At 39.3% G+C, this 16,785-nt stretch overlaps 1 pseudogene; it reads right to left on the bottom strand.

Moving 5' to 3' along the window:
* Positions 1-7,373: 7,373 nt before the first annotated feature.
* Positions 7,374-7,493, bottom strand: LOC124163105 (annotated as a pseudogene).
* Positions 7,494-16,785: the final 9,292 nt, after the last annotated feature.

The raw sequence follows: 16,785 nt of genomic DNA, 5'->3' as shown, positions 1-16,785 counted from the left end.
AATTTGTGCCGAAATCTACTATTTCTTCTATCATATCAGTATGGCGTCCGTATTTGTGTCTCATGCCATACCGTCTCTTAATCTCCGTCTCGTCTGATTTGTACTTCTGAACGCGGGTTATTAATTCTCACCCCTAAGCACCTCGAACACCCGTTAATGGACTCATTGCTGGTTTATTTCTTTGGTTTCCTTGGAACCCAGGGTTATTAATTCCTCTTCCATCGGAAAGCAGATATTAAGCTTTGTCTTTCCCCAAATTGCTTTCCTTCTTTCGACTTCATAATTTCCATTCTTTTTGCTTCTTTCATTATTTTATTCATGGCCGCGTTGATATTTCTTGACAACCTCTAGATTGTCGTCGTTTCCCTCCCTCCCCTTATTGTTTGTAATTGCTTTGGATTGTGTCCTTTCCTCTCTCCCCCTCTAGCCTCACCTCCTCCGCCAAATCCTTAATCAACACCACCCCCTCCTGCCGCTATCTCTCCTCCCGACATCTCTCCTCCCTCGGAACTCAGGAGGTCTATGTGGAGGGAATCCTTACGTTCTACTCCCGAAACCTCTCATGCCGGTCGGCTCTCTCCTATAAAAGCAACAATTATAACTTTTAATTACTCCTCGTGAAACTGGTTTTTAACTTCCCTGCGGAGGAAAGTCGCGTGCGAGATCCTCATCGGTTCGTATAGGAAGAGCCGCGACTCCATTTCCATCTCCAGGATTCTACGGAAGAATAAAATCGGTATTTCAGAGTTCATACTAGTGAGGAAAATAAATATCGGTGCTTGGAGCCATTGAAATTAGATCATGGCTTGGGGAAAACTCCACAGGAACAGAAAAATGTGGAGCTTTTGGTGGACCGTGCGGACCACTGCTGCATTAGAACGACGAGGAGTATTTTCGGCCGATACTGCGCTTGCAATTGGCCATAGGATATCAATTCGAATTACTTCAACGTTTATTTCTTTCAGATTGAATCGAATTGGAAGTTACCAAAGACTGACAGACGGAGATCCCAGGTTACTAAGCGACAGACTAGAGACTTGTGACTGCCTGGGTCGACTGCGCCCTAAGACCCCTATTAGCCGAGGCAACCAGACGCGCCAACGGTGGCGCGTCCGGTGGAACTGGTCAGTCGTGGGCGTCGTGGGGCATAGAATCAAATGAGTCCTATTAGCCGAGGCAACCAGACGCGCCACCAGACTTTCCACCGAAACCAGTCGCCTGAGCCCCGCAACCGCGCCTTCCACTTAAGGGTTGCTCAGAATCGTTCCGGGGCATTGAAGTATATGTAGCCTATTAGTCGAGGCAACCAGACGCGCCACCGGTGACTGAATATTGCATGCGCGATCATCATACAGCCCTGACCACGACGCCCTAGGCAGAGACACAATCTCAGTTCACAGTCCATTCTAGTGGTGAGTTGTTCGCTCTTGTGAATTAAATTTCTGTGAGTTACTATGTGTTGAAATGAAGAAACAATTGAGGATCTATGCGCACGACTACAGATGGAAGAAGCGAAGTTGAAGACGTTGGGTGATAAAGGCGCAGTATCTTTCGCTGCAGATTATCGACATAGTAAAATGAATTATAAAAATTATATAGTGTGTTTTTCATGCAATGAAAAGATTCACATCTAAGCTAGATGTCCGAAAAAGGGGATTTTCAGTATCTAAACGAACTAATCATTCATAAAAGGACTGCTTTTTACGAGAAAAAGGTTGTAGAATACGTAAAAAAACGAATCATGACGAAAAATATTGTTTTTTTTTAAATAAGGGATCGTAAAACGAAAAAGGGTATAGAGACAAAAAGCCGAGAGAAAGCACGATAGCATTTTAGCTGAATCTGCGTGTAATATTAATAGTAAGAATACCTACATTTGAATTTGTAATAGATAGTGGAGCGACAAAACATATGGTTAATTCCACAGAAGTAGCAGAAAATCTGCAAGTAATGATAATGTTAAGGTTGCTAAGAAAGATGCGAGTATGTTAGTGAAAGGAGTAGGAAGTCTAGAAATGAATAAATGTAATCTAAAAGAGAGTTATGTGTACCTGAATTATCTAAAAATTTAATGTCAGTTTCTGAAATCACTAAAAGTAATGGATATGAGTTAGTTACAAAGGATAGCGTTAAAATATTAGTAGGTGAAGTACAAATGCCAAAATAAATATTGTAATTGGTGGAAAGAAAGGTTCAAATGGATAGTTTGTAGTTGATCTAAACGAAACCGAAGTCATATTAACTCAGTCAGTTAATTTAGATATGAAATGGCACAGAAAATGGGTAATTTAAATTTTAAAAGCCTTAAAAAATTGTCATCATTGGTTGAAGCTCATGATGCAAAATTTTCAAAAGGAAATGACGTACGTACACCAATGAGACAAATGACATCCTCGGAGTCAGTTATAGGGGAGACCGGGGCACGTTGGCCATAGGGGCAGGATGGCCCAGTCGAGTTAAGTCATACAATAGACATTAAATCGAGCTAGGAATCTATCAGAAGGTTGGTAGCACACTTCCCCTTTCTCCACAACACAATTATGACTGGCGGAGCCGTTTTTGGAAAGTTGTAGCGATTAATTGTACTTGCGCGCGTTTCAGTAAAATTCTACTCCCAGGTTAAATGTGTGTTATTTAAGTTTTGATCAATTTGAGCCCGATAGTTGAGTACTATAATTAAAGCACATAGTTTAAGGATAACTTCTGTGTGGCATACAATCTGATTTGCTTCAGTGAGTTCTGTAACGAATAGAATTTATTGTAAACATGGCGATGGGGCAGGTTGGCCCAGCAACGACGGGGCACGTTGGCCACCCGGGCCAACATGCCCCGTCCTATGCGTTTCTTCGTCAAATATGGCCTAATTTTGAATAGACGGTCACTTCCATCGTTCAGGTGTAAATGACTTAATATTGTTACAAATCGGTTACAATGCATGCTTGCCAACAAGAGTGTGGGGAAGTAACATTTGTTAAGTTTTGCTACCTTTTTGGACCAACGCATACGTTTATTAGGGTATTTATCGTAGCATGACATTAGCATTACATGTCATATTAGCTGATTTTATCATGTCATACGTTCCTCCTTCTCCAAAGCTAGATTTACATTTTTCTGGTTAGCATATATGTCACTGTTTATGCAAATGTGCTTAAGCAGTTCATCCGAGAAAAATGAAAAAAAGTCGAGTGGACTTACGCATTTGATTACCTCTTCAGTAGGAAGAATTGGATTACAATTTAAATTGAACTCGAAAGCTGGATTACCCCTTCCTCACTTACATGGATTATTTTCTGTTACATTTGAGCGTAAGCTTGCATCAATAGTCAACTCCAGAGGTTCCGCTGGGTCTGCGATTAGTCGTCTTTGGGAGCGTTGGCTTGCGTCTGAACTAATTAGACACAAATACTCAATTCAATTCACAGAGGCTACTAAAATATAAGCGCAGTGGTGAGGACAGACATCTATTTGAACGTAACATAGTATCACAACGCATGTCAACTGGAGCTAAAAAAAATAAAATACGCGCGTCCGATATGGGAAGATGAAGAATCACTGTGCCTAAAGTGTACCTTTTTCGACGGTCCGCCTGGAGCACAACGTATTTAGTGCACAAATTGCAAGCGTTGTGCTCATTAGACGTGCGTGAACAATGAAATCCGCGTACTATTTCACAAGAGCAATAATTGCGCTGATCCTTTGTATCTGGACAGTCACAAAAGTTAACTGGTTTGTATTAGCACGCCAGAAATCCTAATAATTTAAAGCTTTCCCGTTGTTTTAGTAAAATGGTTACATATATTGAAATATATATCTTGATAACTATTAGTTTTATTTTTATTTCCTAAAATCATACTAGTTCAGCTTATCAAAAATACATGGGCCAACGTGCCCCAGCCGCTGGGCCAACTTGCCCCGATGTGGGGGCAGATTGGCCCACCTATCATATGCCCAGTATTTATTTATTTTTTGAAATTTATAACTCATATATTCAAGTTTAATTATTTCCATCCAGATTTAGAAGGACTGTTCTATAATTTAGCAATAATTTCATAAAGTTAACTATGCATAAATAAAAAATATTTAGAAATGTAAAAAAATCGGGCCAACGTGCCCCGGTCTCCCCTATCCTCTGCACCTTTGGTCTGCTTCCTTGGACAAGGTAAATGTCACACCACCACATTTACATGCCACAAGATTTCAAGGATCGTGAAATTCTTCTCATTGTGTTAATGCAGAATCATATCGTACGCCACGTTCTGATGTTCAAGAACATTGACCTATTTAAAAGGAAAATGACATTGTGTGATTCCATTGGCAAATGCATACATTACAATTACAATTTCAGGGCTCCATATAATTAATAATCTAAGTCAATGGAACATTATTGTTAAATGTGAAGATTAACATGGTGAATTCTCAAGAGTGCAGTACACTGAATATCATCTTAAATCAAATGGAATCTTATTTTATACGTGAGCTTTCAAAATAAATGAAATTATAGAAGCGTAAAATTAAAATCTTTCAAACCAGTGTCATACACATCCCCAATTTTGCATATAATTTCCTTCTTTGATATTATATAAACCTAGGCAAATGCCTACAAATATGAGTTGAAATAGTAATTTTCATATCATATTAATTTTCAAAAAGATAATTACCTCTTCCCAAAAATGCCTCCATAAATGCCGCCCGGATGGCATTTGGGCGATCCTGAACAGGTTGGAGTTTTGGTACAGGGACTTCCAACCTGGGCATTGCTGGCATAGCATCGGGCATAGGATCATGACTGTGCATAGCCACATTGTGAAGAACTGCACAAGCCAAAATAACCTTCTGTGCAGTAAATAACTTCACGCAGAGCTTTATACTGAGGCATGGAAATCTACGTTTCCACACCGCAAATGTACGATCCACTGTGAACCTTGTCCTAATGTGGGAGATGTTGTACCTGAAGAGATAGTTTTCTTAAAACACCATATTTAAGGCATTGACATGCTATAATTTTTGTCAAAATTAAAACATAAAGCACAAATACTCTCATTTTTTACCTCCTCTCAGAAGCAGACGCTGGTCTTAAAACTGGTGTATACAGATATGGTAAAAGAGGATACCCACTATCTCCTATCAGGATGCCATTCACCTCATTGGTCTCAAATCTTAATTTAAGGCGACTGTTGTGGAAAATTCTTGCATTATGAGCTGAACCTTGCCATCCTCAAACTATATCCATCGTTTCCAAATTTGGACCGGCAACGACCTAAGTTAAAATGAAATTATAAGATTTGACATAGCACTCGTTGAAAACAATAACATTAAATCATTGGATAGTAATCATTCTAAATAGTAGTGAAGAGGAACTTAAAAAATAAGTAGTTTAACATGGAGAAATCTATCATCTTGCTGCAACATAATGATAATAATAATAATAATAATAAAATGCCTTTATTCGGGCGAGGTTGAGACTGGAAAGTCCCCTCTTCCACCTAACCCCTCGATAACGTCAATGCAAGCATATTATAAAATATTAGACAAACGTTTACAGTACCAAGAATATACAATATACACTGTTTGTGAAATGTCAAAAAATATAAACAACTATATGTGAAATTTTTGTGTAAAAAAGATTTAAGTTGGTGGGAAAAAACATGAGGATAAGGGTGTAATATCCTTCAGCGAAAAAACCCACTGCAGGAAAACGCCCACACAAGAAGGGGGGCGTGAAAAACCTGCGAAAACCTACTGAGTGAAAGCTAATGTCATGTTACATGCAAAATACAACATAGTTCATGAGATACATGGGATACACAAATATTACACAAGCAATTAAGATATAAAATATAACATGCATATATATACAAGCATTCAGTGATGCATATCACTTTGTCGCAGGTGCTGCTCAGTGTCATGTATACCTACTTGTTGTGAGGTGAAAAGTGCTTTGTGTAGCCTCCTCTTAAAAGATGCCAATGATGATGAGTTCCTAATTGAAAGGTTAAGATTATTCCATTCCCTACATGCAGTAACGGTAAATGATTTGTTGTAAATGACAGTTCGGTGTTGAGGTATAACAAGATTGTGATTCCCTCTTGTGTTAGTCATATGGACAGTGTCAAGACTCCTGAATTCGCATGATAGGTAAGGAGGTGTTTTTGTGTTTAGAATTTGATATAGGAGAGAAAGAGTATGCAGCCGGCGTCGAGAGTCAAGTTTCAGCCATGACAGTTTATTAATATAATCGGTTATATGGTCCGATAATTGTAAGTTAAATATGAATCTAATGCATCTGTTCATGGAACGTTGAAGCTTAAGACTAAGTTCTTGAGAAAGGTCCTGGTAGGTAATGTCAGAATAGTCAAATAAAGGTAATATTAAATTAGATACTAATTGCGCTTTAAGAGATGTAGGGATGACATATTTAAATTTTAATAGGGGATAAAGTGATTGATTAACAGATTTAGTGATTTTATTTACATGTGATGCCCAAGAGAGATTTTGATCAATAATTAATCCTAAGTTTCTGACTTCATCGCAAAAAGAAATTGGGGAATCGGCGATGCGTAAATTTGGCAGTTTATCCCTCTGCACTCTCGCTAAAATTCTTGGGTAACCAATTAGTATTGCTTGAGATTTATTAGGATTTATGCATAGGAAGTTATTATTGCACCATTCTTGGAGGTATGCTAAGTCATCATTGATAGACATCAAGCTATTGCTTAAATTATTGACTGGAATGCAAATAGATTTGTAGATCGTCTGCATAGAGGTGATACTTGCAATTTAGTCCTGATGAGCAATCATTGATGTAAAGTGAGAATAGAAGTGGACCGAGGATGGAGCCTTGTGGGGCTCCTCTAGTAAGGTGGATCCAAGAGGATTCCAAATTATTAGCAATTACTTTCTGTTTCCGATCAGAGAGATAAGAAGTAATCCATTTAACAACAGAAGGAGAAAAACCCATGCAATGGATTTTAGCTGCAAGAATGTCTTTGTCTAACGAGTCAAAGGCTTTACTAAAGTCTAGCAGTACGAGTGCTGTGATCTCTTTCTTGTCCATGGAGCGTCGCATATCATCCGTTATTTTAACTAAAGCAGTGGTGGTACTATGTCCGTGCCGAAAGCCAGATTGATAATCATTGAGTATTTTATTTTGCTTAAGAAAGGTAGTGATTTGTTCGTGAACAAGTTTTTCTAGAGCCTTAGAAATGATTGAAAGAAAAGAAATTGGGAGAAAAGTTAATTGATCTTGAGTGTTTCCCTTTTTTGGTATGGGTTTAACTAGGGCATATTTCCATTGAATGGGAAAATGATCTTGTGATAGTGACGAGTTGAAAATGTTGGTGAGGTATGGTAGAATTAATGGGAGTAAGAAAGTGATACCAACAGCACCCGGTGTTCCCAGGCGGTCACCCATCCAAGTACTATCCGGGCCCGACGTTGCTTAACTTCGGTGATCGGACTAGAACCGGTGTATTCAACGTGGTATTTTTTTTCAATAATTATTTTATTCCAAACATCAACAAATACAAAAATTGGGTTACAATTGAAGCTTCCATTATACATAAAAACAAAAAATAAAATCAATCTGTTTTTCCATAATTTGCTCATTATATTCTTTGGAGGCCTGGGGACTCGAACGTCCGGCCTTAACCACTACACTGCACTGCTCACTAGCCGGACGTCGATCCACCAGGCCACCACTGTTCGTTGAATTCATAGTTAAAAAACAGACAATTTGAGCTTCAAAATCACTTCTCATCAAGTTTAAAAAGTTTTTTTCCCAATGAAACAGACAACAATTATATATTTTTGATTGGAATGAAACAGTTTCATAAATTTGTATATTTTTCACCTTAATCACACTTGCACTGGGATATATTCACACAATAAAAATTACCATGGGGGCCTGGGGAGTCGAACGCCCGGACCGAACACTCCATCTTCTGCTCAACGGTCGGGCGCCGATCCACCAGGCCATAAGGGACGACACATCACATAATGGAAAACCACTCACTATTATCTTCTCATACCTTTGTGGTCTACTCTTTTTCAGAAAACTTGTTTTCATTCACACCACTCAATTCCATTCACACCACACAATTACATTCACACCACACAATTACACAAAAACCATATGCATTCAAGGGTAACACACATATTGATTTAAACAGTGAAACACATGAAAACAGTTAATTTAAATTAAATCATTATATACAGGGAGGTACATGTACACTAACAAGCCCCTTTTTTTAAATAGGTTTCATACAAATACATTTAATCTTTGTAAAATTGTATTAACAATTCTTTTGCATTCTTGTTTAGTGCCTGAATTTCATTTTCTTTTACATATTTGTTTAATACAACATTTCCACATAATACTTCATGACAATATTTTGCAATTATAAAAACCATAACCTCTGTCTTGAAGGACGGAAACAATATGAAATCTAATTTTAATAACCTTATATTATCTATATCTCCCTCTCCAAAAAAGGTTTAAGGTTTTGAAAGTTCTTTTGATTTTATCCCATTCGTTTTTAACCCTTGGGCATTGTATAAATTTGTGTCTTCCAAATTATTACAGTTAACACATTTACCTGACTTTTCCAGATCTATTTTTTGTAGTTTTTCCTTTGTAGGAACTAAATCATTTATTATTTTGAAAATGGCTATCTTGTATTCAGTTGGCATATGGACCTTCTTTAGGTTTCCCCAAGATTTTTTGTTTGTTGTTATACTAGTCCCGTGTCCGCCTAGCTGTTTTTCCTCTTTTTGCCTGATTAAAAAATTGTAAACATTTCTTGTTACTACAAGATCCGGCATTTCTAACTTGGGGACGAGCTCTTTTAAGTCTTTGACATATAATTCAAAGTTTTCCAATGCTTCCATTATGCTTATTGCCTTTTTTAGCAGGGTCTTCCTATAGTCATTTAAGGTTTCCATTGCCCTTATTATGGTGGAAAAAAAGAGAGCCTTGACCTTATTTTGAAAATCAATTAGACCTAACCCACCTTCTCCCCATTTCTTAATCGCTTGCTCTTTTTTGACTTTAAAAATGTAGTCCTTCCATACAAAAAAATTAATGTATTTGACAACTTTTGCCGTAATACTATGTGGTGGGGGTAGTATATGTCCCACATACCACATCTTACTCAAGATAATGGAGTTCATTAAAATTACTCTTTGCACTATATTTAGGTGTCTATTGTGGAATTTAATGCATTCTCCCACCATTCCGTTTTTCAACCTCTCCCAATTTCTTTTCGCGGTTTCCACGATATCCTCACTCCAGTGGATACCTAGTATTTTAACTATTTGGTTTTAAACCCATATGTCTGGCAAAGGTCCGTCCTCACTTTTTAGATTTAGGAAACAGGTTTTGTTTTTATTTATTGACATTCCGCTTATTCCGCAATATAGTTCCATTGTTTCCTCTACTATTCTGTGATGTTGTTTCTCAGTTAAGATGACTGTTACGTCATCCGCGTATGCTATGACCGGCACGCTACTATTGCCAATTTTTACTCCTATCCCTGCTTGGTCTATCATCTCCAGAAATGGATTTAGTTGAAGACAGAACATCAACATTGATAATGGGCAACCCTGTCTAAGCGATTTCCCAACTTTTATCCACTCCGTGTACTCATTGTTTCCTATTTTGACCTTCACATACGGATCATTGTACAGCGTTTTTATTGTCTCTATTAGAAAATCTGGAAATCCCATTTTTGTCAATACTTTGATTAGAAAGTTTATTTGAACTTTGTCAAAAGCCTTCTCAAAATCAATTGCGAGCAGTTGTAGGTTTGAAACATCTAAGTTACCTTTTATAACTAATAGATCTCTTATTATTTGGGTGGCGTTATTGATATTTTCTCCTTTCTTACTTATCCCAAATTGGAATGGGTGTAATAACTCATCGGCCACCATCATCATATTTGATTTAACCATTTTCGCAAATATCTTGTAGTCAGTGTTCAGTATAGTTATTGGCCTGTAATCTTGGATTTTTTCGGGATTAACGATTTTTGGCACGAGGAAAATTTTCCCCTCCCTTTGTGACATTGTCAAATTTCCTTGTGTTAAGCAATATAACAAGCAGTCCAATAGGTCCTTACAAATTACTTCCCTGAAAGTGAGGTAAAATTCCGCCCCCAGATCATCCGTACCAGCTGATTTTCCTCTTTTTAGATCCTGTATTGCGATCATCATGTCCTCTATTTTGTACTTTTTAATAAGCTTTTCTTTCGCTTCCTCCGAAAGTTTACCTTTTACATAGAGCTCTATATTTGTTGTTGCTTTACTTTGTGACAAGTTTAATCTGAAATAATCAAATACTGCATTCTTTATATCTTTAGTCTCTGTTACCGTGTGTATTCCGTCATAGGATTCTATCAATTTGAGAGAGGTTTCATTTGTTTTTCTCTTGGCGTTTCCTAGTTGATAGGTTGAACTTTTTTCCCCCTCTACATAGTCATCGTAGTTTTTGAAGGTTTGGAAGTCAGCTACTTCCTTTTCTAAATTTAAAATTCGTTTCTTTAACCCATGGATTTCCTCAATGTCTGAGTTTGCACGCATGCAATCCTGTAATGCGTCTCTAAAAAATTTTATTTTACTGTTAAAATTTTTCATTTTCTTTTTCCCTTCCCAAACAAGATATTGTTTTGCTTTTCTTTTCAGCAATTCCCACTTGTCCCCTGGATTTAGTTTCGTATACCTCTTACACCATTCCGTCCATTTTTCTCCAAATTCCTTTTTAATCTCCTCATCCTTGAAGAGATTACTATTCACCCTATTCTTACTATAATTCGTTTTTTTTTGGTAAAGCTATATTGAGTTTACACTCAATGATCACAATATTATGGTCAGTCATATTGACTGGAAAGGTTCCCTGCTCTACCACTTGAATTTCCGAATTCTTTTTAATATAGACTCTGTCGATTCTTGTCGCATATTGCTTTGTAATAAATATGTATTTGATTTTTTGATTTTCAGGAACAAGTTCGTTTACATCCACTGCATCGAAAGTATTTAACAATTTCTTTAAATCTTTGTTTATTGGGTAGATAACCCTATCTCTATTATTTATACTATCTGTCGTGTTTACAATAGCATTAAAATCCCCCCCAAGAAAACTCCTTTCCCGAAAGTGTTTCATATAATGACACAATCCATCATTGTAAAAAATTACCCTCTCCGCCGCCAGCCTACTACCCGCTGGGGCGTATACATTTATAATATTAAACCCTCCAAAATTTACAACCAAAATACGGCCATCCGGGCTATGATATTCACCTTTAACACATAAATTGTTTCTAAACATAATGCCCGTGCCACGGTTACCTTGGGAATTTGTTACCACCTTTGCATCTTGCCTTTCCCAGAATTCAGATGGCATTACTTCTTGTAATAATAAAATATCGATCTTATTCCGTTTAAAGCATGCAAAAACATCGTCAATTTTCTTTTTGGCGGTTATTCCGCCAATATTAAGGGTAGCTATTTTTAACAACATGATTGGTTAATTAACTGTTACTCTTTTTCTGAATAGCACTAGTCACTTTCGGTTTTCTATTCTTCTTGAAGTATTCTAACGAGGTGGACGACTCCATCCCGTGTTCCTCCTCTCGCATCATCATTTTTTTTTCTTCGTCTTTTTCGCTTTTCCCGTGTCTCCTTCACTTATATTCCCACTCCCACCCGTATCTGATGCATTAAGTCCCTTTTCCGCCTGACTAGATAAGCTGTTACTCCTCTTTTCCCTTGCTCCGCCAACCGTGACAGCCGCAGGCAGGGATAACCAGTTTCCTCCCACCACTTCCAAATCCTCGTCGTTTTGTTCCGTCCAGTCCATACTGCCCCTCAAACCGTCGTCCAACTCACCAGTCTTTCTCTCTTTCCCTCCCTCAAGCTCTCCCCCCAACACTTGTCCCACGATAGACTGGTTATCACTTTCATTGAGATTCCCCGACACTTGTTTACTTTCCCATATGCATGTATTTTCAACCGTCGAGCCGGCCCCACTTTTTTCCCCATCGGAACCATTATCCGAAGCACATGTTTTCTGTTCGTTCCTAGTCCTCCCAATACGTTGTCCCCTTCCGCGCCGCCTCGTCTTTTTCTTCCCCTCATCTCCGCTGCCTTCACTCTCGTTTGGAGACCCCTCCCCCTGACCCACTTCCATCTCCTCTTTATTACTTGAATTTCCCACCTCTTCTTCATTTTCACCTTCCCCCATTCGTTTTAATTCTACGTGACGATCCTCTAAGTCAATAAGTTCTACCTCCGTTACTGACTTTACAGCGTCACTATACCCCCTCTTAATTGGAGCAAGAATATTGGGGCAATTTACCCTAAGATGTTCTGTGCTACCACACTTCGAGCATGTCACCACCTGGCCATCATAGTGGATTATGGCCCTCTCCCCAGCGATGTACAAGTAACTGGGGATATTTTTTTCAACATACATCTTCACTGTCCTATTCCCATTTCTCACCTTGATCCTGTGATCCCCTCCCCACCTCGGCTCAAGGTAAGATACAATCTTCCCGTAGTTACTTAATACTTCACGTACATCTGTTTCGGTAACCTCAAAGGGGAGGAGACAAATCCTCACATGGGTGGCACTTCTTGAGGCAGGCTCAATATTTACCACCCCCCTCCTGTTCCTCGTTGAAGGGAAGGGTAGGTCCCCTTCGTGGTCCATCAGAATCTTCTGCATTATCTCCGCAGTTCGGGCTTTTATGAAAGCTGTCCTCCGGAAGGGTCCAAATTGTATCCCCAGCAAGTCCTCCTCCTTTACTTTGATGATCTCCTCCAAGAAGGTCATTAGCTCGTAACTCGTTACATCGGGTACAGTGTTAAAGTTCACCTTTAACGTGTTGATTCGTTCTTTTGGCATGGTTAATTCCCGGCTGTTCGCGTTTCCGCGCTCAGCGTGCCAAAAATCACTTCGAAAATAAGAAAAATAAGTTTTAGACTCACGATCGCTCGCGAAAACAAAAGACGCCCGAGTTTACCCCGAGCAAACCGAGCCCGGGCGAATGCCGAGGCAAACGCCGGGCAGAGAAACTCTCTCTCGCCGTATGAGTAAACCAAAAACGATCGGACTGAGCGCTCCGCAAACACGTCCGTCTGGTATGGCCGTTGGCAATGATGGTATATTGGTAAATAAACATATACATTAGGGCGGATCGGAAAAATCGATTTTTTTCAAATCCATCTGGCCCAATGAAAAAAAGTTGTGGGACCGATCAAAAATAAGACCTGAAAAATTTGAGACCTCTAGGTGAACCCCTGACCCTCGCTCAAATGCAATTTAGGGGGGGAGGGTCGCAATTCGAAAAAAGTAGTATTTTATGGTCATTCCCTATAGATTTTGCCGAGTTACTGCCCTTTAGGGCAAAAATTTCGTGCATTTTGACGTATCTGCCACCGTTTAGCCTCAAAATGCCTATTTGAGTCCGCGTCCGCGAAGAATATATTCCAACGCCCACGCAGCGTCGCGGATACAAGAGCCGCAGGCCGATCCCTTCCCCTCCCCGCTCGCTTCTACCCCTCCCACGCCTCCAATACGGCAAAATTCATCCCGCGTGTGCTGCTAGGAGGTCGTTTATCTTTGATAATATAAATCGGAAGATGATTTAAGGTAATAAAGGAAGCGTAGTGAGACGACTTGTCCCTTATTAGGCGCCTCGTCGACGTTAAACAAATCGATGTTACCAACTTTTAGAGAAGTGATGAAATATTTTTAGATCCGAGAACGCAGGAAAGGAGCCTACGGTCTATGAAAAGCCCTCTCGAGTGGCTATAAAGGTCTGCGAACTATAGTGACGCATTCTTTCCATTATGTGTGTGATTAAATGGATTTAGCGGTACCGCAGAAAGTACTAAAACTTACGGAAAATGCGAATAGGCCAAAAGTAGGGTTTTTGTTGAAGTACAAAACTCAAGCACTTTTGAAGGAAAATTTAAAATTATGTGATATTTTTGCGTGTAAGCGCAAGAAGGAACATAAGTTTCCCCCTAATGAAGAAGTATATTGAGAGACCAGCGGACGAAACTAAAGATTTTGGCTGCTGGATTGAGTCCTAAAGAAACTCGACAACTGAGGGAAAAAAAAGGAATCGTCGGAGAGTGTTGAGTCGACATCGTCAATTCTTGTATGGGAAAACAGTATCAAAAATTTTCTTCATCAATTCATCCGAATAAAATTAAACTGAATAGAAATCATCCGATTTTTATCTCTACGTTCCTCATCAAATAAACATCCAGGACCAAACTCAAACTGGAACTTCTGCGGGGAAAATGCGTCTGCCAAAAGTGATAGAGGTATATGTAAGAACCAAGAAACAGCAATGATCGTCCCCGCAACTTAGGCTGACGCAAAAATCATAACTTCGTAAGATAAATCCTAGGTAGTGTACCAGAATTACTTACGTAGACAGAAAAAGATGCTAATTATTGTGAATACGAAAAGAGAGGTATCAAAGGGTGTAATGAAAGGGCTAACTTTTGATGGAATGAAAGACTATACTTTTGTCTGATGAAAAAAGGCAAGAAGACTTATCAATCCAAGTTTAGAGGGGAATGTGTGGTGTTAGTTGAAGAACCAGGGTCCCACTTTTGGGTGTTTGCCTCCCCCGTCGGAGGATTAGCAAAAGTTATAAAATCTGCGATTCTTGATTCCTTTCCGAGTGAAAATTAGATAAAAAAAATTAAAAAGGATTTTAATGCGATGGTACCAAGTGAATACCGCCCAAAAAGGAGGCATCATCCCTCTGCTACAAGCATAATTCCAACATCCCTTACTGTGTGAGTGAACTCTTCTCGGGGTTCACACCGGGTTAATTTTTCCATAATGGCAAATCTTTCAAGCTCTGACTCGGGGTTCAACATCAGGGATACATTTTGTTGAATCCCGAGAAGAGTTTACCCACATCATTCGCCGGGAAAGCATCCAATCATATTTCATCCCTTACAGAGGTCTAATTGCTAATTGCACTAAGTTGACTTAGATTTGCCACATAAACATCGGGAGGGCAATCTAGGCACTGAATTTGCGTTTTTGCAAGGATTCGTTTGGTGGTCAATCCGAGATTTTTTTAACTGCTGGATTTTAATAACGACTTTAAGGACTATCCGCTGATGACATAATAAAGAGAGACCACAGAACCTGCGGTTATATCTGACCTTAGTACTGTGGATTTTCAAAAACCTATTGATGAACGTTCAAATTTGAAGTTAAATATTTCTTTTATTATACATACGGACGAAAGATTCGTGAAGAAATTCACCAAAACTTTGTTGACAACAGCGAAAGACGAGGAATGACACTGACATAAGAAATACAGATTGGAAAGCAGATAATTAAGTAATTCTTTCGTGAGTGTTCCTCCACAGACGATACTGAAACATTAAATATCAGTTAGACTAACGAAGAAAGACGCCCTTGGTGTGAATTTTGGTGCATTTGGGGCGTGAGAGAGGCGTGCGGGGAGGGGACGCAGGCGGCCTTCGCCAAAAATCCATTTAGTCACATTTGTCGGACAATGCCGAAATTGAAGCGCATATCCAAAGTTTGCACACCTTTATAGCCACTCGAGAGGACTTTTCATAGACCGTAGGCTCCTTTCCTGCGTTCTCGGATCTAAAAATATTTCATCACTTCTCTAAAAGTTGGTAACATCAATTTGTTTAACGTCGACGAGGCGCCTAATAAGGGACAAGTCGTCTCACTACGCTTCCTTTATTACCTTAAATCATCTTCCGATTTATATTATCAAAGATAAACGACCTCCTAGCAGCACACGCGGGATGAATTTTGCCGTATTGGAGGCGTGGGAGGGGTAGAAGCGAGCGGGGAGGGGAAGGGATCGGCCTGCGGCTCTTGTATCCGCGACGCTGCGTGGGCGTTGGAATATATTCTTCGCGGACGCGGACTCAAATAGGCATTTTGAGGCTAAACGGTGGCAGATACGTCAAAATGCACGAAATTTTTGCCCTAAAGGGCAGTAACTCGGCAAAATCTATAGGGAATGACCATAAAATACTACTTTTTTCGAATTTCGACCCTCCCCCCCTAAATTGCATTTGAGCGAGGGTCAGGGGTTCACCTAGAGGTCTCAAAATTTTCAGGCCTTATTTTTGATCGGTCCCACAACTTTTTTTCATTGGGCCAGATGGTTTTGAAAAAAATCGATTTTTCCGATCCGCCCTATGCCTGGAGATTTAGCGAAAACCATCCCTTCCGGTTTCTGTACAATTCGCCTAACTCTCCTCCCGGACTCACAATCGAAGCATGGGTGCAGTCGATACAACCCACTACTCCAGGAAATTGACCTTTTTCGTAAAAAGAATTCTTGCATCTAGCAGTATCTTCCTCTGGAATTGGCAACTTTATGTACCGAGGTAATAATGTCACCAGGTCGTTACTAATGCTCTGTAACGATTACCAAATATTTGTCGTTAAATATCTTATAACTTTTTCCCTACAAATGGAAAGTTTACGTTCATAAAAGTACCAAACTAAGGAGAGAGCATACCTTAATTATTTTGAACACCGTCCCCTGCGTAACTCCGGCCAGATCACCGCAAACTAACTGAGAACGGGATTTAGTAACGTATTTCATGAACAACGTGACAAAAAACAGATTATAAATCTAACGTAAAAGATACCACATACCTGGAATGTCCCGGTGACGTAAAACCTCAAGGCAATTAGTAGCTTTAAAATATCCGGAATCAGCAAACCACGGTTGCTTAAACGATCACTCCTCACAGAGGGTA

Source organism: Ischnura elegans, chromosome 7, assembly GCF_921293095.1.
Source record: "Ischnura elegans chromosome 7, ioIscEleg1.1, whole genome shotgun sequence".
NCBI classification, from domain to species: Eukaryota; Metazoa; Arthropoda; class Insecta; order Odonata; family Coenagrionidae; genus Ischnura; species Ischnura elegans.
This window is presented reverse-complemented; position numbering and strand designations above follow the sequence as displayed.